This window comes from Lissotriton vulgaris, chromosome 6 (assembly GCF_964263255.1).
Source record: "Lissotriton vulgaris chromosome 6, aLisVul1.2, whole genome shotgun sequence".
Classification (NCBI taxonomy): Eukaryota; Metazoa; Chordata; class Amphibia; order Caudata; family Salamandridae; genus Lissotriton; species Lissotriton vulgaris.
The window spans coordinates 971,202,198-971,225,201 of NC_141694.1; the positions used below are offsets into that span (position 1 = coordinate 971,202,198).

The 23,004-nt window shown below is 41.5% G+C and overlaps 1 pseudogene; it reads left to right on the top strand.

Moving 5' to 3' along the window:
- Positions 1-12,102, top strand: part of LOC147708262 (vesicular inhibitory amino acid transporter pseudogene) — a 53,766-nt pseudogene extending 41,664 nt beyond the window's left edge.
- The last annotated feature ends 10,902 nt before the right edge of the window (positions 12,103-23,004 follow it).

Here is a 23,004-nt window from a genome sequence, read left to right on the forward strand (position 1 = left end):
GTAAGCTGGCAGTTCGATCTTAGCGTTTGCTGTATCCTGACAAAAGCCTCAGGTGCCCCAGAAGTGTGCTGCTGCATTAGGATCTCAGTCGAGAATTGGTAAAAGAGGAAGCTGTATGATTTGCTGGAGGAGGCGCAGAATCTGTAGAGTGCAGTGATCAAACTCCACGCAGGTATTCGACGATATGTGAACACTCGTATACTGCTGTTCTGTGCTCCAGATTCAAAGGATTAAACTCATATATAAGAAAACCATTAAGATCGTGTTTTTTATCTAATAAAGATTCTAAAATGCACTGTCAAGGAACCTGACTTTGGACAACCATGCAAATGTGACTTCGCATGATTTATTAACATTTTGTACTTCACAAAAGTGACAGGCGTGCTCCAGAAGAAACAATGTCTTGGTGTTCTAAGACTTCAAACTGCATTTTGTCAAAAGGAGAAACATCTATTCCAATGTTTAGTGGAAATATATAACTGCGCATTCTGTCTCTTGCTCATTTTCTTCACACTCAAAATTGTTTTCATGTGAAGAAATCCCTGACACTCCAGTAACATTATCTTGCGCTTTTTCCTGAAATCATTACACCACATATATTTACCTGAAACAGGTGTATGCATTAAAGTAAAACACATTCTGGAGAAGGTATTGCCAACATTTGTGAATAATATGGCTCTCTGGATGTCATCTTAATTTGCAAGCCAGCCTCATATGACAACAAACCAAGGTCAACAGACATTTTCCTTCTCCAGTCCATATTTTATGACCCCAACAATCAGAGCCAAACTGACCATTGTGTCACTCTCACATTTCTCTAGTGTGCTGAAGGGGCAGTTATGGGAATGCTTATTAATCAGTGAATATCTACTGATCGACTATCCATTGTTATCAATTAATCAATGTGTGTTTATTTCTGAAATTCTCCAATAAAATATAAAAATACAAATAAAATGCAAGGTATGAGAATAAATACAATACAATAAAATAACCATACAGTTCCCCTGTGAAAAAGTTAAAACTGTACAGACTCAGAGCCTGATTCTAATGAGTTTAGGAAATCTTCCCGATCTAATCGGTTTGTAAATGTTTTCCTACCAACTCGGCTCGGGAGAGTCCAACCGACTGAGTATGACGCATCCGGATGCTTCCATATACAATTTGGTTGGACTCCCATTGACTTCTTTGGGTGCCTATGTTCCTAACTGCATTGTACTCTCGCCCTTGGTCGGGAAGACACTTTCCCAATCCGATTTGCAAAGAGCAAATGCCATTAGGAGGCCTTCCTAACTGCATCGTAATTTGGCCCTAGCACAGAGCTTGATTCTTGGTCACAAGGCCTGTATCTTAAACACAAACAGAGGGCACAAATGTGGACAGCCCTAAAACTACAAAACATAGGTATCCGTTTAACAATCATCATTGGACTGCAGTGTTGCTGGGTACCCAAATTGCGATAAATAGGATTAATCTATTGCTTTCCTAAGGAGACGGAAAGCAGTACAAAAAAAGTGGAAATGAGTCCCAATTTCTACACGAATCATACAGACAGGGATATAATAAACCTAAGATTAGCTGAAGACCATTTGCAGCAAAAGCTTAGTGGGTTAACTCACAAGTCTGAATTTCAAAAATACTTTTTTATCTTTCAGGATAATATGATCGAAAAAAAGACTTGTAATGGAAAATATTTTTTAAATCAAAAAAATATTTCAACTGGGCCTCGACATCTTGCATTGAATTGCCACCTTTCCATTAAAAAAATATCTATTTTTTAATAATTTACCAGTTCGTTTAGAAGTAGATGATGGATCATCCAATATGTTACTGGGTCCTAGGGAGTGAGACTAAGATTAGTCATATTTTTAAGCTCAATGAGAGAAATTCTCCAAGATTTAAAATTATCTCTCGACCAAATTTGCAGACAATAAAAAAGCAGTTTTAAGTTAGCAACCTAAACAATTCTTTTGAGACCTGAGTCAAAATGAAAGGAGATCACTGGGGCACTTTGTATCACATTCAGTAAAGATCTTATAGATATATATTCTTTTCTGGATGGACAATTAGGTGTTGATTACGATGCCGTTCTGAAAGGCTCCAAATCGGATCCAGGCCTCCTGACCGGATTTAGAAGCCTTATTTCTGCCCGAGACCAATAGGAAAGTTTTCTGAATGAGCAATTCCGATATTCGGACTTTCTAAATCGGTTCCAAATCCTAGCCGAACGGCATTCGGAATGTCCGAGTCAGTCGAAGTCGGATCGTGTGTGTCTACTGGCCACGTTTTGGAACGACTTGGAAGCTTTCGACAGAGCAATTACGATGATAGATTCAGACAGTCATTCAGAATCAGTTGTTCTGACCCAATTCAGCAATCAGAAGCTGACTTTGTGGGCCCTTAGCAGGCCCCCCTTCACCCGGGGCCTTCTGAATCAGGCCCATAGGGGTACCCAAGGGATCCCCTTTCCAACCATGCACAGTGTGGCAGGCACCAAAGGAGGCGCGCCACAGGGTGCACAATTTTTCACAACCACATCTTTCTTCAATGGTAGCCTGTGTATTCTTTTTTAAAATACAGGCTCCCATTGAAGTCAGTGGTATTCCGACCGAATAGTATATGGAAGCCTCCGGATGCATCGTAATCAGTTGGTTGGACTCCCCAGATCCAATTCGGTCAGAAACCATTCCAAAACCGATTCAGTCAGAATGCTTTCCAAACGCCATCATAATCAGCTCCTTAATGTTGTTTTTGCCCCAAATCTCTGAGCCGTACAGCACTCAGGCCTTTAGCTTGATTCACTTGCAGAAGAGGAAATTAAGATGAAAAGTGTTATATTTCACAGTTTTCGAACTTCAGCAGCTTTATGCTGTAAGGTTTAGGGGCTTTTCAAAATCTGCTGTCTCTAAGAGAGTGAACTTGCCAGCCTAACTCCCAAGTAATCAAAATCCTTGACCCACTGCAAAATGGTATAATCCATGTTCAGTTTCCCCTGAAAAGATCTACTGGGATTAAATGCAATATATTTGGTGTTAGTAAAAATGGAAAACTTGTTAAGCAAAGTTTACAAACTCATGGGTATTTTGGAACATTGGAACATCTGCACTAGCAGCGAAGGGATATTTTGACACCAAAGTTGGAGGAAACATTGTTGCAGTCACAGCGATATATGATTGCCTCATTGATGAAAGGAGTTGTTCATTCAAAGACATAGGTTAAATGTTAGGCTTTGTCTTCTGAGGGAGCTTGGTGTTTATTTTTCTTTCTCTGTCTGAGAAATGAGAGGAGTTATGTGACAATTTGCTGGTTTCTGGTGTTTGAGGAAAAAGGCCGGGGATGTTGTTTTTTTGTAGCACACAACAACATATTAATGCCTTTAAATGAACTTTTAAAATATTTCAGAATATATCAAAATTAGAAAGGCAAAAATGAAGCATATTTTTGGAAATTCTAAAGTATGGTGGAAACAAACATTTTCATATGATCAAAACAAACCAGTACATTAGGTGAAGCTGATTTCCACCTATTATTATTGGTGTACCAAATAGTTGTATCAGTCCGTGCAAATGTAATGGGATTTTCAATTGATAATGTATTATCTAAAATGACAGTGTGCTTCCATACGAGGCATACTCCACTTTATGGCACTTCACTCTATGACGCTCTACTCCCCTCACTCTACGCCCCTCCAATCTATGACACTCGATGACACTGTATGCCACTCCAGTCTACCACACTCCACTGTTCACCTCTCCATTGCACACCACTTTACTCTATGCCACTCTACTCTATCCCACTTTACTCCACTCTGCCCCAATCCACTCTATGCCTCTCCACTCTATGGCACTCTACTCCACTCCACTTCACTCTGCTGAACTCCATTCTATTCCATTCCACTCCACTCTACACCACTCCATTGTACAGAACGCAATCGTATGACTCTCCACTCTATAGCCACTCCACTTTATGCCACTTCACTCTACACTAATCCACTCTATGCCACTCCACTCTACACCACTCCACCCACTAACTTTACTCCACTCTAAACAACTCCACTCTACTCCACTCTAGACCACTCCACTCTGCAACACTCTACTCCACTCTTAGCCACTCCACTCTACACCACTCCACTCTACAACAATATATGCTACTCTATGCCAATCTACTCTACTCTATTCCACTCTACTCTACTGCACTCTATGCCACCCCACTCTATGATACTCTATGCCACTCCACTCTACAATTTTCAATGCCACTCCACTCTGTACCACTCCACTCTATGACACTACTCCACTCTGCCCCACTCCATGACTCTAGTCCACTTTATGCCACTCCATGGCACTCTACACCACACACCTCAACAACACTCTATGACACTCTAGTTTACTCCACTCTACTCCACTCTAAGCCGCTCCACTCTACAACATTCTAGATCATTCCACTCAACACTAGGACACCCCACTCCAATCTACAACACTCTACTCCACTCTATGACACTCCATGACACTCACCTCTACTTAATTCTATTACACTCCACTCTATGGCACTCAATGCCAATCTACTCTGTGGAATTCTTCACCACTACACTCTATGCCAATCCCCACTACTACACTCCACTCCATGCTACACCACTTAACAGCACTTTTTTCACTCTGCTCTAAGACGCTCCACTTCACTCTGTGGTACTCTACATCATTCTATGACACTCCACTCTATGACAATCCACTCTATGACTCTCCACTTGACTCTATGACACTCCACTCCAATTTATGCAACTTCACTCTATGCGATTCCACTCTGCACTACTCCACTCTATTCCCCTCCACTCCATGACATTACACTCCATGCCACTCTATTTTATGACACTCTACTCCACTTTATACTACTCCACTCTAACCCACTCTTCTCTGCGACAATCTACTCTACCCCACTTTACATCACTCCACTCTGCTCCACTCTATGCCACTCTGCTCTATGCTATTCCACTCTGCGAAACTCTACACCGCTCTATGCCACTCTATGCCACACCACTCTGTGCCACTCTACTCCACTCTACTCCACTTTATGCCACTCCACTCTATGACACCATATGACACTTTACACCACTCCACTCTATGACACTCTACTCTACCTAATGGCACTCCACTGTACAACACTTTACTTCACTCCAGTCCACGACATGCCACTCTACACCACTCTATGACACACAATGCCACTCCACTCTATACCACACCACTCTAGAAACACTCCACTCTAAGACACACTGGTCCACTCTATGGTACTCTATGAAACTCCATTCCATGACACTCCACTCCACTCTATAGTGTCCTCCCCGGCCTAGGTTCCCGTAAAGGACGACGCCACGCATGGAGCTTAGTAATAAATGTCTTTATTCTTCTCTGTGTAATTATAGAACCCACATTCTAAGCTAGCCTTTGGTGCATTTCGCCCTAACACTTACGTCATAGCTTTACGGTGTTCATCTAGGGCATAAGAGGTTCCATAATTTCGAATTCACAGTACAATACATCTCCCTCGTGTTAAATAAAAAAAATTACATTTAATAAAAATATATATATATACAGACATATACATCCAGATCTCTTCAACCAATCTTTTTGGTGCTTTAATTGGTTAATCTGATCTTGTTCTGGGAAACTGGGAGGTGATGTCAGCAATGTCCAGGACCTGCATCAACGGTGTAGAAGCAACAGAAGTTGCTGATGTTTCAGACCCAGTCTCTCTTTCAACTATTATATCTGATGAACAATGAGTCAAGTGCCTGAAATGGAAAGTCAATCAGTCAGTCAAAATATATATTTAATTATACCATTGGTCTTTTGAACAACACACAGTAAAACACATATATAACATATAAACAGTGGTTAAAATCAGAATCACACATATATAACGTAAAATCAATTGTTACAATCTCAAACCACAATAAAACATCATTAAAACCACTATTCCTCATATAGTAAATGGATCTATCCTTAAACTTTATACACAGACAATAAAAGATCACCCCCCCCAATTGGTCGCTAATTAAGACCCCAGTTCATCATTCATAATAATAGTCAATTTGCCCTTAGTAATGAATCTGCATACAATAAAAGTTGCCCCATAGTGCAGATTACATCCAGGAATCTCATCTCCACAAGCAACAAGCAATTTAAGCACTTGCACCCTATCCCCAATGTCATACTTTTTAAAAACCGGTTTAAATAAAATCTTCAGTTGAGCTAAGAACCATAGGCAATACACTAAAATATGTGTAAGAGCTCCTTTTATAGTAAGACAATATTTGCAGGTTTTGTCATTATTTAGCAAGATACTCAGAGCATCCAACATCAAGACTTTATTATTTACCCCATATCAAAATCTCAAGAGATATCCTCAAAACAAGACATTTGGGAGTTTCTCCTGGTAGGAGAATGTCTCATCCCCCAACCATGAATTCATCAATAGGGATACTAATTTCTTATTTCTTTGGTAGATGAAATCCTTCTTTCTGGGTACTCTTTTAGACGCTCTTTTAAGCTCAGATTTACTTACGCCTACCTCATCAATATCACTTTCTATGTTTAATTTCCCACAACAGCTCAAGGATCCTCCCTCTGGCTACACATGCCCAGGTTAAATTACTTTGTGGTATCTCACTTTTGCATGATGATTAGATTTTTGGATTATCCTCGCAATCCATTCTTATCCAGAATGTTATTATCTCTGCGTATGCTAGGTGGCTCATCCAATCAGTCCTGACTGCCTGCACCATTGTAGAAAGAGGGAGAGAAAGTAATCTTTTTAAGCACCCACCCTCTTCCGAATCTCTGCTTTATTTCCCTCTGCTCCTGACTAACTCTGCACCTTACTGTAACTATGACCTTATGATACCCAGGTAGGCTGCCAGCCTATGTATTAAGGAGAAGCCTCCATAGCAGTTTTCACATATCTTAAGTCCCCCTATGGATGAATGTGTCTTAGCTTCTATCGAGTCATGGTGTTCCTCCCACTGTAGATCGTTTGAGCACCACTTTCCCAAATATGTATTTATTCTGACTGTTTCAATTTTCACTTTATTTATAGCCCGGACTGACCTTATCCTCTTCTTTCCTATTGGCAGTACTTTGATCTTTTTTATATTAACTGTAAGTTTTTTCTTCTTCAATAGTCCGAGAAGACATCTAGTTACATCTGGAGGCCAATTTCTGTCAGGTCAGAAATGACTAAGTCATCCGCATATAAGAGACAGCTTGCATATGTGCTATTCCTTTTAGGGCTGAAACTGTTCGATTGGCTGAGTATTTTTGGTAAGTCGGACAGGAATAAGAAACACACTCTAGGACACTGTAGGTATCTGGCTTTCTATATAGTGTACTAAAATGAAGTGCACTGTGCACAGAGCCCAATGGATACCCAGTAGATGTGCAGAGGTAAAAGGAGAAAATTGTAATGCTCTTTTTGTGGTAATGTGGGCGAGCTGTTAGGCTTATTACAGGGTAGTGCTCAGCATTTGTTGTCACACAGAGGCAATAAATGAGACATACACTCAAGAATAAATCCATGACCAGTTTGTAAAAATAAAGACCTATCTTTATGTAAAGATTTTTAGAAACTAAAGACTTTGTTTAACAGGTAACACATACTTTGTATGTCGATTTTCAACCAAATGCACTTCAAGAACCAAATGCTTACAGGTTTTAAGCAACAGCAGTCAACACCATCAGGCAGAGACCATCACGGTCAAGAGGAAGAAAGCAATGGTTAGAATGGGATGCAATGGTGGCGGACCACTGCCAAAATAGTTACTGTTGCATTCACTGCAAGCAAATTATAGAGTTAGATAGCGGACTACCACCAACACATTTAAGATAGAGGTCGATGGGGCAACAATCCGCTGTGGGGTTTTTGGGGACAACCATCGCCCAGAGTTCAGGGGTAGTTCTACTCCAGTATTAAATATGACTGTATATTGCACAGCAGCGAAGTACCTTTACGTATAATCTTACCAGTAGGTTCTCAGTCATTGATATGAAGATTTGTTCGCAACGCTTCCGTAATTTTTACCTTCTTCTTGGCAGCCCAAGTTGAGCTATGACTCCACATGTGTTAAGTGTAAGTTTCTCACTTCAACTGCCACACACGTGCCAGGCACAAGCAGTTTGCTTGGACCAGAGCAAACTCTCTGTGAAAGCACTGTCGTTCTTCGGGTTACTTATCCCCTAACTCGTTACCAGTTGTAGGGTCCTCCCCAGCCTGGGTACCTGCAAATGTCTATGCCACACATGGAGTTTCATAGAACACATCTTTATTCTTCTGTGTGTAATTGTGAACCTCACATTCTAAACCAGCCTTTAGTGCATTCCATTCTAATACTTATGTCCCATTTCTATGGCGTCCATCTGGAGCCAAAAGAGTTCCATAATTTCTAACTGGTAAGACACTCCAAAGTCCATTCCACTGTATGATACTCTACTCCACACTACAACACTCAAGTCAAGTCAAGTCAAAGTTTTATTTGCATAATTAGTTAAAATTGTTACAAAATTTGTGTAATAAAATAGCGATACAAAGTTTATAAAAAAAATTACTAAAATTATTGTCTCTCTGCCTTTGTTTTGTTTAGGGACGGGGCTTGTGAAATCCTGGGGTTAGGCTGGCCCTGTTTGCCCACCAGCTGGATGGTCCTCCTATTCTATTAGGTCTAAACGTTTTCTTGCTTCTGCCAAGAATTTGACTCCACGGCATGCTAGAATTATGTTGGAACCACCGAGCCAGCTTGTGACTGCGTGTCTGCAGGATCGAATGTTTAGAGCATTGAAGATGGGTTTCAATAAGAGTCGTCTCTGACTTATCAGGGCCGGACATAAGCAGAAAATGTGGACAAGTGTTTCGGTTTTGTACCCGCAAAGGCGACATTTATTCGTCTGGTGTGATGATTTCCAGGACGGAGGTAAATCCTTTGTGACATGCATCCCCATCCGATAAGCTGTAAAAGACTTTTTTAGATGACCACTGAAGTGGGATGTTAGATATGGGTGTATTTTTGGGGTTGTGAAGCAGTTCAGGATGGTCCAGGCATGCCGCCGTTTTGCCAGTAGCTCTTTGTCCTCAAAAAAAGATTTCCATTTTGCTGCCACGTTGGCGGATTTTTTTAGACTTACTTTGTCTGTCCCTGATTTCCAAATGACTTCTAGCTCTAACTTTTCCACGCAAAATGTCAGATACTTTCCCCAATTGTTCATGGATTCAGTTTCCCCCCGTTTTTTAATTTCCTTCCAGCTTAGCCAGTCCAGGGAGTCTGGATCTGCAGATCTAAGTTTGTGACAGAAGTTCACGAAGCCGCTCATGCTCCGGAATTTCTGATTTTGCAGTCCAAATTCAAGCCTGACTTGTGCGGCTGAAGCAGGTTTAGGAAGATTGAAGACCGCTTTATAAATTTTAATTTGTAGTTCATTTAAAAGGTCCACCTCCTTGCCGCACCACGTGACTAAGCCATAAGATAGGGTGGGCATAATCTGTGCTACCATTGTTTTTAATAAATGATTATAGTTGGGGCAATCCATTTTTTCCTTTAGAGAGCGATACGCGAAGATTAAGGATTGTACTTTTGCTTTGAGTGCTATTTTGTGGTCCTTATAATTTGCTCCGTTTGTTATTGTAATTCCCAAGTACTTATAGTGCTCTTGTTCTTTCACTGGTGCCCCTTCAACACTCTCTTCCAGTCCATTCTACAACACTATACTCCATTCTATGCTACTCCACTCTATGCCACTTCACTTTGCAACACTCCATTCAACTCAACACCACTCTCCTCTACTCAATTAACTTTTAGCCATGCTAAACAGCAGTCATACTCCACATACTGTACAAAATTCCTAAACACATTGGCAATGTCAATGGCTCTTCCATAGGGAAGACCTATTGGCTTTGCCAGTGCTTGTTTCTTCCAACAGCTGCTTTAATTGTGCTCTGTGATCTGAACTTCCTTTTTACTGGGATGCTGGCTCTGTCAGCAGACATTGTGATGTCAGAACTCTACTGAAATAAGTTATTACAGTTGAGTTCTGAGTCTGTCATTTTTTTATAACCGGTGACTTTGTATGTCACAAATTGCCGATCATAAAGAAATTACAAGACCTGTTTTATTTAGAGATTGCTGAATCTCATGTATTATATTGTAATAACCAACTTGATTTCAAAACTTTTAATTAGGTACAAAATGTACCCCAAAAATTCTTAGTGTTCATGCAGATAGAGTCCAATACAGAGTGTTCCGTAAGAAATACTGGGGCAGATTTACAAGCCCCTTGCGCCACTTTTGCGTCACTTTTCCCATGTTAAAAGTGATGCAAAAGTGGCGCAAGGGGCTTGTAAATCTACCTCACTGAGTTTATTTTTACATCAGAATGTTTTCATGTTGAGTGTCCCACTCATGAAAAGCTCAACAGGTGGATATGAAAATGGTAACTCTAATTCAGGCACTAATCACTGAATCACCCATTATTGACAGATTGAGTTCTAAAATGATAGGATGTGGCATAACGGGCAGATATGCCGACTTGTGAACTGGGAGTCATGGTCGAGACTCCTCGTCGGTTCAACATCCTGTGATTCTGAGTAAAATACCTAATATTTGTTCCGAGCATAAAAAAACCATTACAAATATGTATGTTTCCTGTGTAATATAACTGGTGCTCATGTAGAGCCCTCCAATTCTTTCAGATTGAGATTGCGTTATGAAATATCTGCACAAAAAGATAATCACTCTCCCACCTTCACCCTGACTAGCACCTTCACATGAAAGTAGATACAATTAGTGTAGGTAAACACATAAAAAACTGTGATAGCTGGAGTCTGTATTCCGCCATGTTTTGTTTACCTCACAGTTTGTTTTCTTTACTTCTCTCTCCCTCCAGGGAATCTTTGTTCTTGGGCTGCCGTATGCTCTTCTTCACAGTGGATACAGTGGGCTGCTCCTCATTATCTTGGCAGCCGCGCTTTGCTGCCACACAGGGAAAATTCTCATCGCTTGCCTATACGAAGAAAACGAAGACGGACAGCTTGAAAGAGCGAGAGACACATACGAAGACATTGCTAAGGCATCCTTCGGAAACCATTTCCCCAGACTAGTGGGCCTTATCGTTTGCGTGACCCAGGTATTAGAGCTAGTCATGACGTGCATTTTGTATCTAATTGTGACTGGGAGCTTGCTGTCACATAGCTTTCCCTCAGTGCCAGTGACAGAGAAAACCTGGTCTGCCGTCGCCTTCGCGCTCCTGCTGCCCTGTGTGTTTATCAGGAGTCTCAAGATGGTGTCCAAGTTCAGCCTGCTTTGCTCCTTGGCCCACTTTGTGATCATGCTAATAGTAATGACTTACTGCCTTACGCAGGCCCACGTGTGGTCCTGGGGCAGATTCAAGGTCTCAACGGACTTTGAACACTTCCTGGTTTCCATTGGAGTGGTTATTTTCAGCTACACTTCGCAGATTTTCCTGCCCTCGTTAGAAGGAAACATGATGAACCCCAGGAAATTTGGAAGCATGCTGACCTGGACTCATTTCTTTGCCTCTCTATTTAAGACACTGTTTGCGCTCAGCGCCTTCTTGACTTGGGGGGAGCACACAAAAGAGGTGATTACTGACAACCTGCCATCCTCTCTAAAGACACTGGCAGACTTGTGCCTTGTAGCCAAGGCTGTTTTCTCTTATCCTCTTCCCTTCCATGCAGCTGCGGAATTATTGCAGACCTTGCTACTTACCTGCAGTCACACAGGCCTCAGTCAATCATTCATTCTTTGGATCTTGAGGACCAACCTGCTTCTGTTCACTCTGATGATGGCTCTGTATATGCCACATTTTGCTGTACTGATGGGCTTGACAGGCAGTGTGACAGGTGCAGCCATGACATTAGTATTGCCTTCCCTTTTCCACCTACAACTGAAATGGAGAAAGTTAGGCATCTTTGAGAAACTTGCAGACATTGTTATTTTGAGCCTAGGCTTGCTATGCAGCCTATCAGGGATTGCCTGCTCGGTGAAAGGGTTACTTGAGGCATATGGTGGGAGGTAAGCATACAATGTGCATTAGCAAAGTGAAATGCAGGTAGAGTTCTTCAGAAATCAGTGAGCACCAGAGCTCCAGGCATATAACCTAAATATCTTGAAGGGTATTAGTTAACTATTTGTAGGTGAAATGTACAGAACTGGTAGCTCAGAACTACATATTTGTATATGTGTTTTTTTGTGTGGATGTGCGCGCTTGTGTGTGTGCAAACCTGTGTGTAAGTACTGTATACGTGAGTTTGATTTACGGGAAAATGGGAGAGTTCCTACCAGTGTTATTTTAGGAGCAATATGTCAGAATATCGACCTCAAATCGATCATGGAGCCATGATATCAGTGACAAAGAAAGTGAATGTGCTCCTTAATGGCTCGCTTCTCCCATGGTATCCTACCACCTTCCGCTATCTTGGTGTCTTCATATATCGAATGCCTGATGGCTTGCTAGAGGGCAATTTGATAAGAGCAATCTCGGCTGTTCGGGCCCAAATGCAATTTTGGACATCACTCCCACTAAACGTCATGAGTTGCATTACCCTGTTGAAGATAATTGTTCTTCCCAAATTAGTGTACTATTTCTCGAATCTCCTGCTCTATGTCCCAACTAGGATCTTCCTAGAGCTGGAACGCCTATTCCGAGACTTAATATGTAACAAAGTAGGCCGCGAGTTGCCTTGTGGAAGTTGTATGCTCCTACTTGTCAGGGCGGGTTGGCTGTTCCTAATATGGAGCTGTATTACATAGTTGCCCAGCTCCAATGGGTGGCGAGAAGGCTAGATGACAGATGTCTGGAGGACACAGCGACCTTGCAACAGCCTTGGACCCAATCCCAAATCTGCCATCTATTTCATCCTGCTGCCAGACTCTCGTGAATGCGCTAATTAAACTTGGGATTTCCAGATAAATGCTATAGGAGGAGTTTGAATCTCACTCGCACAACACTTCCATATACTACGATTTTACCATTGCTGGGGACACCGAGGGGGAGGCTAGACACTTTTGACATAGTTCTAACAGCTTGGAATACTGTGGGACTAGACACTCTGGGCGATTTATACAGAGATGGCACACTACTGACGTTTGAGGCATTAGCGAAAGATACTGACTTGCTGGCAGGCCAATTCCTCTTACACACCTCCCTTCTGAGAGCCCTGTCAGCCGTCTGGGGAGACATAACAATTGAACCAAAGACAGATTTACTATTACAACATTTACACATAATGGGGCAGGGTCACATATAGTGCACTGGTTGGTGGAGGCACTACTTACTCATACTCTGAAGCCGATGCAACAACTCCGGGTCCGTTGGGAGGCATATAGAGGCCTGCCTTGGAATGATAGGGAATGGGATGCTGTCCTAGCAGGCTCTAAGTATGTACAGAGGAGCTCTAAATTTAAGCTTATAAAAACGTACATCATACACAGGGCGTAGCTTTCACCCAAAAAGATAAACAGATATTTTACCGTTACCACTTCTACATGCCCACGCTGCCAGCAGTTCAATGCGAATCTGCTTCACATGCTATGGTCCTGCGCTTCCCTTCAACTTTATTGGCATGAAGTGGTTACAACTCTTGCCTTATGTAGAGACTCATCCCTGCCGCTTACATGGGAAGTATGTATTCTAGGGCTTAATGCCAGATCCCAAAAAAACAGAGTCATGTAGAGATTCCTGGATCTGGGGCTGATAACTGCAAAGCGCTTAATTACTAAGAGGTGGAAATATGCAGAACCCCAGAGGTGATTAGCTGGAAACGTTCACTCACAATATGGGCGCTGACGGAAAGTACAGCATTACACAGAGAGGAAAGAGCGGGGCTCCGCAAAAACCCCATAGCGCAATATTAGGATACACTACTCACTGCCCTCAAACACGGTAGTACAGAGGAGGGTGATGATACCCAGTCTGTTGATCTGCAGTAAATGCACTAGAGACTCTGAGCTTAGATGGATGGGGTGGTCACACTTAAGAGCGCATATCATTGGTAGCCCGTGTGTCCCCTAGCCCATTGTGGGAGATTACCATGACCCTGCCCAATCACTAGCGAAGTAGTACTCTTTATCATACGTACTGATCTAAACCCCATCCAGGCGAGCCGCCATGTTGTAAAATTCAGAATATGCATTTTCATACCCAGACATGCTATATTGAATTTATTTGTATCTTTTCAATGGCAGTTTTCTATATTATATTGTTTAATTTTTCTTATAAATTAGAGAAAATATGTCTTATTGGCACTTTTCAGGGATTTCTTCTCATTTCCTAACACAACTCCCTTACTGCAGTGTTACAATGATTATGTCCTATGAGTATTTATATGCGTTGAGACCATGAGTGCCAGATACCGATAGGCTGGTCCCAATCTGATGTGTTAAAACTAGATGTAGATGGCATTGAATGCAGATTAAGAACTGTGATGTAACACTGCACATAAGAAATAGTACACAGTGATCCAAGAGCAAATCTTCTTTAGAGAAGCATGTATATGTAACAGTGGTTAATATCCTAACTATTGTATCACATTGTTGAAATCCATAATGCTATTCTTTATTTGCATCATGCATGCCTGAATATTATACTCAAGTACTCTGTAATGTAATGTGATATAAGAAATTATAAAATCAGAAAATACCAATAAAGATATATTTTTTTAAATGAATCAGTGACAAATACCAACTTAAAAAAGTCGACTTAAAATACTAATAAAGCAAAGTACTAATATATCGACTACAAAAAAATTGTGTCTCGAGATGATTATTGAACTAGCAATACATTTATTTGTTACTAATGGTATTTACCTTTGAAATAAAACGATAATTGCAAACCCTGCTGGCGAGAAAAAAAGTGTAGTTTTTTTAAATCAACTGTGGCCTTGGCCTGCTTCGCTCAAAGCCTGGGTTCTTGGTCCCCACCAGTTTTGCTTAAAATTTATGAGGCGAAATGTGTTCCGCAGGTCCGTTATCCTAGTAAGGTTTGGTGTTAAGTTCAGACCGACATAATTCAAACACTGGAAAATGCGTTTCTCAGACGACTGGTACAGTTACCCAATGCACGCCAGCCTTGTCTGTACACGCCGAGCTTGGAGTTACATTTTTTGCTGATCAAGTGCAGGGGTGAAAAATTCTTCTTGGCCAGGATTTGCTTTAATCAAATACAGCATTCACAGGCCTCTGTTGTAGGCTGGGTGCATTCTGGTAACAGGTTGTCTTGTGGTTGTGACAAAAAGTCTCTGCAGGACACTTTATATTTTGTCATGTTTTGTATTTATTATAGTTGGCCCAGAAAGAGATTCCTGCTATCTCTGCTGAGTTCCCCGAACTTTAACTAAGTACGCCCTGCTCTTATGTACTTACAATTGCTTCCGGACAAAAATGTTTCACTTGCCGGATTGCGCTTTCTATGGGCAGCTTTGATATCTCGACACTCGAAGCATGATTGTCAACTTTGTGTATGTAGCCGATATTTGGCTTTTAATCCTGTTTTTATTCTGTAGTTTATGTTGTTTTTTTAGGTAATTGAGTCTTATTTATATGCTGCTATCGTAATGTACTTTGAACTTTAATAGTTGCTTTGTCTGACCGAATAAAGATTTGATGATGATGATGATGATGATTAAATAAAATTCATTTAAAAAAACAACAATCCAAAAATGTATACAAAATTAAAAAATAACGTATTAATTTAAACACATTCAAAAATTTGAAATATTGTTCATAAAAGTACAAATAAAGTATATTAGACCTGGAATCTTTTCTGTAGTTTCTCCTGTTTTTTCGCTTCTACCTCCTGTATGTTTGATGTTATGATGTCCTTTGTTTTTGCTGGTTTATGTGCCGCTGGCATTTTACCACCGCTGATCAGCGCTAAAGTGCAAGTGCTCCCTGTTAACTTGTGAATCTGGTTGGTAGTTGTAGTATATGCCTTATGCCTCTTTCCCTTGTGCTGTGCTCAGCACGAGGGAACACTCCATGTTATTGTTTGTATCCTGTTCCATGGCTCCGTTCAGTTCTAGCACTCCGGTCAACGTTAGTCAGTTGCCCGGAGTCCTGGAGTCGAGTGGCAGCACATTCCTGTGGGTGTTGCTTCATTTACAAAAAAGAAGACTTCAGTCTACTGCACTTGCCTACGGATCATCTTTTACTACATTTGGCGAAGAGCCGGTCCTGAACCCCTTCTAAACACCCACCAGGAGATACTCGGCCGACTTTATTCAGCTCGCCCTCTCAACTCCCTTCAGGCGCTTTTAAAAACCCCGTTGATCTACCTTCACTTCCAGTCTTCGGCGGTCTGCATTTTGCCTGTTTCCTGGAATTTCCTCGCAACTCGACATTTCATAGAGGGTGACGGTGACGGTTTGTCTCGAGCCCCTGAGCCCGTGAGTACTCTGCATTCCTTGCGCGTCAGCATTCCTTGCGCGTCATCATCCTCCTTGACGTGCATTCGACGCTGCTGAATTTGACCTCACCACGTCTCTCCATCAACACATACACGCAGGGCGGCCATCTTAGCTGGTTGCCTAGCTACAGCTACGCGCTCTGCGCTAGACGCTCACACGGAGTCAGCTCACTTGAAATTAACGCTGAAGTCCAACCTCCGCTTCGTTTTGCTGACATTTCTTCATCACTTGGAAAATCAAATACTGGTATTTTCATGGTTTTACCTACATTTATTTATATGACAAAATTTATTTTTTTCATTGTAAAGTGTGTTTCTTCCGGTGACAGGCACACCACTGCCTGCATCTCAGTTTGGTTCTAAAGTTTTAATTTATTACTTTCATTTCTTGGGCACATGTCATCGTTTTAATTATAATTTATTCAATTTTGCTGTAACTGTGAAATAACTCATTTTAAATGGCTTCTTCTCAACAATTTGCTCAACCTCCACCTTTTCTTCAACTTCCTGGGAAACCTACTATTCTTTGGCGTCAGTGGGTTAGAGCTTTTGCTAACCATATTGTTGCAATTGATGCAGTCAAGTTCACTCCTGAGAGAAAAGTCGCTATTTTATATGGTTGCTTAGGAGTTGCTGCACAGAATGTCTTTGAAAATCTTCCTAGATCCCCTCCTCCCTCTGGCGAAGCAGGGGACCACTGGGATGAATATAAGGAAGCTTTGTCTCGCTTAGCTCGGCATTATGGTAAAGAACCAAATGAAATGCTTGAAAGACATAACTTCTTCAAAAGAAGACAATGTGAGGATGAGTCCATTGAAGAATACATTGCCCAGTTAAGAATTTTAGCTTCCACTTGCGAATTTGAATCCAATCCTGACATATACATCCGGGATCAATTTGTTTTCGCTTGCTATTCTAAAAAGATTCAACAACGCCTGTTGAGTTGTAAGAAGCCTACACTGCAAGAGACCATTGACATTGCCAAAAGCATTGAAAGGTCCATTACAACATCCAATGCTCTTCAGAAAGATCAACCTCATACTTCGTTTCATTCTTCTTCGGTTGACAATTCTAGTTCTGTTAATGCTGTTAACGTGAATAAGTCTTTTAAACAATTGCCAAGAAAACCTAACCCCTTTTGTTACAGGTGCGGTTCTAAATCCCATATTGGCAGCAATCCTACTTGTCCTGCTCTTGGCAAAAGATGTGTTTTATGTAAAAAAATAGGACATTTTCAAGGTCTTTGCAGATCGGTTAAGAGGTCAAACAAACCTTCTGTTAACAACATTGTTTGTCCTGATATGGATGATTGTATTGATGAATTTCAAGATATGGTAGTTTCTATCCAATGCAATTACATTCATGCTCCCAAATTGGTTAAAGGTCCTTTCTCCTCTGCTCTCTTTGGTGACATTGAAATTTTGGTAATGGCAGATTCAGGATCTCCAATAACCATTTTGAACGATGTATTATTTAGTGAAAAATGGAATAACTCCATTTCTTTGATTGAATCTGACCTCAGTCCTAAAGCATTCGGTGAATTTGGCATCATCATGCTTGGTTATTTTAACTATAGGCTAGAATGCTTTAGCAGATCTATTATTACCAAAATTTATGTTGCCATTAAAGGTCGCAATATTGTTGGATGGCAAGATCTCGCCAAAATGGGTCTTTTCTTAGTGCCTGGTTCTGATGATCCCATTAGAGTTGGTGATCCTCCGGAGGGTTACTCTCCCGCTCCACCTTTTGTTTCTGAATGTCTCCTCGTCAATGATCATGAGTCTGACATCAAACAAATTTTGGACAAATTTCCAAAAGCCTTTTCTAACCAACCAGGTACTGTCAAAGGTTTTCGGCATGAGATCAAATTAAAAGCTTTTGTCAGCCCATAGTTCATAAAGTTCGCCCTGTTCCCATTAGCGCTAGGGATGAACTTAAGTCTGTACTCACTTCTCTTAAAAATGATGGTATCATTGCACCTTCAGACTCTTCTGAATGGGTTTCGCCGATTGTTATTGTACGCAAAAAGAATGGCGAGGTCAGGCTATGTGCCGACTTACGCACATTGAACAAAAATATTTTGGTTGATTGCCACCCCCTCCCCAAAATTCATGATCTCCTGGCTAATCTGGGTGTTGCAAAATATTTTTCTTTAATAGATTTGCGTTTGGCATACCATTAGGTTCCTCTCACTGAGGCCTCTCAGGATCTGACCACATTCGTGACCCCATTTGGAGTTTATAAATATTTGAAACTTCCCTTTGGATTAGCCAGTGCTGCTAGTGTCTTTCAAAAAATAATGGATCATCTATTTGAGTCTATTCCTGGTGTACAAGCCTACCAGGATGACATTTTGGTCTTTTCTCCTGATTGGAATTCGCATTTGTCACATCTGACTTTTGTTTTAAGTAAACTTAACGAATCAGGCATGACGGTCAGGGCTGACAAATGTAAGTTTGGCTCTCAATCTTTGGATTACTTAGGTCACACTTTAACTCCCGAAGGCATAAGACCCAAGTCCTCTCTTATTGAAACCATCACTCATGCTTCTCCTCCCAAAGACAAGGATTCCCTTCGCTCCTTCCTGGGTTTAGCAGAGTATTATGCCCGTTTTGTCAAAGGCTATGCACAAATTGTTGAACCTCTTCGTTCCTTGCTTCGCAAAGGTTCAAAATTTGTTTGGTCAGAAGAGATTGATGCCTTTTTTGCTCACATTAAAAACATGATTGTTGGAGCACCTGCGTTACATCCTTTTCAAGATTCTGCTAAATGTTTCATTATGGTTGACGCTAGCTTGACGGGCTTAGGTGCTGTTTTGGGACAGTGGGTCCCAGGAAAGGAGCACACAGTTGCTTTTTCTTCCAGGAGACTCAAAGATTCCGAAACACATTATAGCACTATCGAGCGAGAGTCCTTGGCTTGCGTATGGGCCATTGAGAAGTTCAAGAATTACATATGGGGACGTGAATTTGATTTGTATACTGATCACAAGCCTCTCACTCAGCTTCTCAATGGTGATGGTCTAGGGAGAGCTTCTTCAAGACTTGTCAGACTCTTGTCTAAATTACATGAGTTCCATTTCAATATAAAGCACATTTCTGGTGGTAAGAGCTTTCGCGCTGACTGCTTATCTCGCATGTCGCTTAATGATTCTTCTAATTTGCAAGAAATTGGTGACATAGAGTGTGTAGTTGCCACTCTTGATGCGACAAAGTTTTGTCCAGGCATCACAGAAGAATCTTGGTCAAAAGCATTTGAGAATGATCATAATTTAAAATTAGTTGCGCAATATATTTCCAAAGGATGGCCTGAGAATAGGAAACTTCCTAATGAGTTAAAAGCGTTTGCTATGATTTCTTCTGAACTTTCCTTAGTTAACAATTTGATAATGAGACATGACGTTTTTGTTCCCCCTTCTGATATCAGACCTGATATCATTAAATTTGCACACCAAGGCCATCTTGGCATCACTAAAACGTCTCAACTTATCAAATCCCATTATTGGTGGCCTTCTATTGAGTCTCAGGTAAAAATTTTCATTGATTCCTGCAATGAATGCTTACTTTCGGATAAGAAATGGAAACTTTTGAATACACCCCTTCATCCCGTTCCTTTTCCGGATAAACCCTGGGAAAAGGTTGGCTTGGATTTTTCTGGCCCATTTGATGTCCTTCCTCACGAAATGAAATACGTCATTGTTCTAATCGACTATCATTCAAAATGGCTGTATCACATGTTTTGTGATTCCCCCTCTTCTGCCAACGCAATCAAATTCTTGAAAAGAATTTTTATTATTGAAGGCTGTCCTTCTGTGGTAGTTACTGACAATGGTTCCCATTTCATATCCGAAAAATTTACCTCATTTTTACAAGAACATGATGTGGTTCATTTTAAAGTGGCCCTTTACTCACCCACTTCAAACGGTTTGGTTGAACGGGCTAATAGACTTCTCAAAGATGCTATTCAAACTGCCATTTCCTCTCACAATGATGTCAAGAATTTTCTTGAGGAGAAATTCTGGTCGTACAATATTTCTCCTCATAGTACAACTGGTATGTCCCCTTTTTCCTTGTTAAGAAATAGGAACGTTCATACCATATTGTGCCCCAACTGGTTGTCTCATAGGAATGTTGAAACCCAAGTCCATGAACCTTGTCATGTTAATTTGTCTAATAGAGTTTTACAAAAGCAGACTATCATGAAGGAAAAACATGATTTGGGTAAGTGTTTCAATTCAGCTGATTTAAAAATCGGCGATTGGGTTCTTATCAAAAACCCAAGAAGAGTTTCTAAAGGTCTCTCCAAATTCTCTACACCAGTCCAGGTTACTTCTGTTAGTAATGCTGCTGCTTTACTTGGCAGTAGAGGATGGTGGATAAGAGAGCTTTAGTCCACTTGACCGTTTCACAAGCTCGTTCTTTATTGAATCTAACTAAGGAGCAATTTGATCAGTGTGACTGGTCTTTTTGGTTAGATGTGCCTTTTTCCTCGGATTCCTCTTCCTCGAGTTCTTCTTCTGGACAATCAGAGTCACTGTCAAGTTCTTCTCCTTCCACTTCAGTCTACTGCGCTTGCCTACGGATCATCCTTTACTACAGTTATCCATGATCGACTTATTTGATTTACTGGTTAGTCCCAAGTTAAGTGCTCTATGTGTGCTCAGGGCCTTTAAATCAAATGCTACTAGTGGGCTTGTAGCACTGGTTGTGCCACCCACATGAGTAGCCCTGTAAACTTGTCTCAGGCCTGCCATGGCAGTGTCTGTGAGTGCAGTTTTAAACTGCCATGTCGATATGGCAAGTTTTCCCACTTGCCAGGCCGTAGCTTTCCCTTTTACTACATGTAAGACACCCCTATCGTAGGCCCAAGGTACCCCCAAGGGCACGGTACAGTGTATGTGAAAGGTAGGACACATACTGGTATGCTTCGCTGTCCTGATAGTAAAATACTGCCAATTTCGTTCTTCACTATTGTAAGCACTACTTCTCCAATAGGCTATCATTGTCTGCTGCCTTGTAACATTTTACAAGTGTAACTTTTTACGGGAACAGATAGAAATTTTGAGTTTAGGCTCTCTCGGCTCAGAATTATATAAAAACACATTTTAGTAAAGGTGGTTTTTAAATTGCATGTTTGAAAATGCCACTTTTAGAAAGTGGTAATTTTCTTGTGTTTCCATCCTGTGCCTCTGGCTGCCTGTGGAATCAATGTTTAGTTTAGACTGACATGGGCCTTTTTGTGCCTTCACTCTAGACACCCAAACAAAGTGAGTGTGCCCTGCAGAACCTGATGGCCCATCACCAGGCTGGAATGGTGGGAGGAGTTTCTACTGACACCTGAATAGGGCTGTGCCTGGCATCTCACAATGCTGTCTACACCCCCCTGGAGTGTGTTTGGAGTCAAGACAGGGCAAGGCAAGAACTTGAGCACTACAAAGACTATCCTTTGAAGAATGCCTACTTGATGGGTTGGCCTGCAGTTGCTGCTTTTGCTTTGGAGAGGAAAAGGACTGGATATTGCTGTGTATCCTGCCTGTGAAGGTTCTCCAAGGGCTTGTGTGTGCTTGTCTCCTGTTAAGAAGTCTCAGGGTCATCAAATACTTCACCTGCAGCAACTCTGAACTCTTCTGCTAGGAGGTCTGACCAGCCAAGTGGTGTAAATTCCAGTTCAGGGCCCTAGTAGGTTGTTTCTGCAGCAAAAAGCAAACAAAGACTTCAAAATTGTTGCTTAGCCCTTCCAACTCCTGTTTTCCTGATGCAGCACTACTGTGCAGGAAAAGTTTCCACACTCCGCCGCCATGCGTCTAATGAAATCGTCGCAGCACCTGCCTGTGGGCGAACAAACTGCAGTAGCCCAAGTTCAGCGCACCATGCTCCCGAAGTCTACCTCACTGACTCAGACGCAGGCCCTGCTGTGCAGCTGAAAGAATCAACGCATTGTTGGACCGTGGTGGAAGAATCCGACTCAGTGCCTGTTTGCTACCACCCCATTGACCTCCAGCTCGTATAGATTTCCATGCATTGCACCTGTGCTCCAAGATTTCTACCGTTTTGGTGTTTTGGTTGTTAACCTGAATTATTATGCTTTGTTTCTATGTAAGTATAAGTTGATAGTTCTGCATATATAAGTTGTTCCTTCCAATACTAATTTTCCACATACACAATTGATAACTCTTGTTATCCAGTCTAAGGCAATCAAATTTAATGAATGGTGTCTACGGAAAGTGCAAGACTAACCATTGTATTGCTATCAGTTTTCTTCTCCAATGTGGCCGGGCTCACTACCTTCTTACACACTGCCCCAAACACACTACGTCATCACGTCCCTCCCATTCACTCACATCCCATATTTCACATCATTCTGTTTTTATTTACCCCCCCCCCCTTGACACCACCTCCTATGCGCCGTAATCACCCTGGGTTCTGATCACAGTACGGATCCCCAATCCCGTGGGACCAAAAAGTTTCATCATGTAGGTCACCACTTGGACCGAGGTGGTCTTACTAACGGGCCGGGCCGTCTCCCATATGCCCCCTTTTCCCCCCTCTTC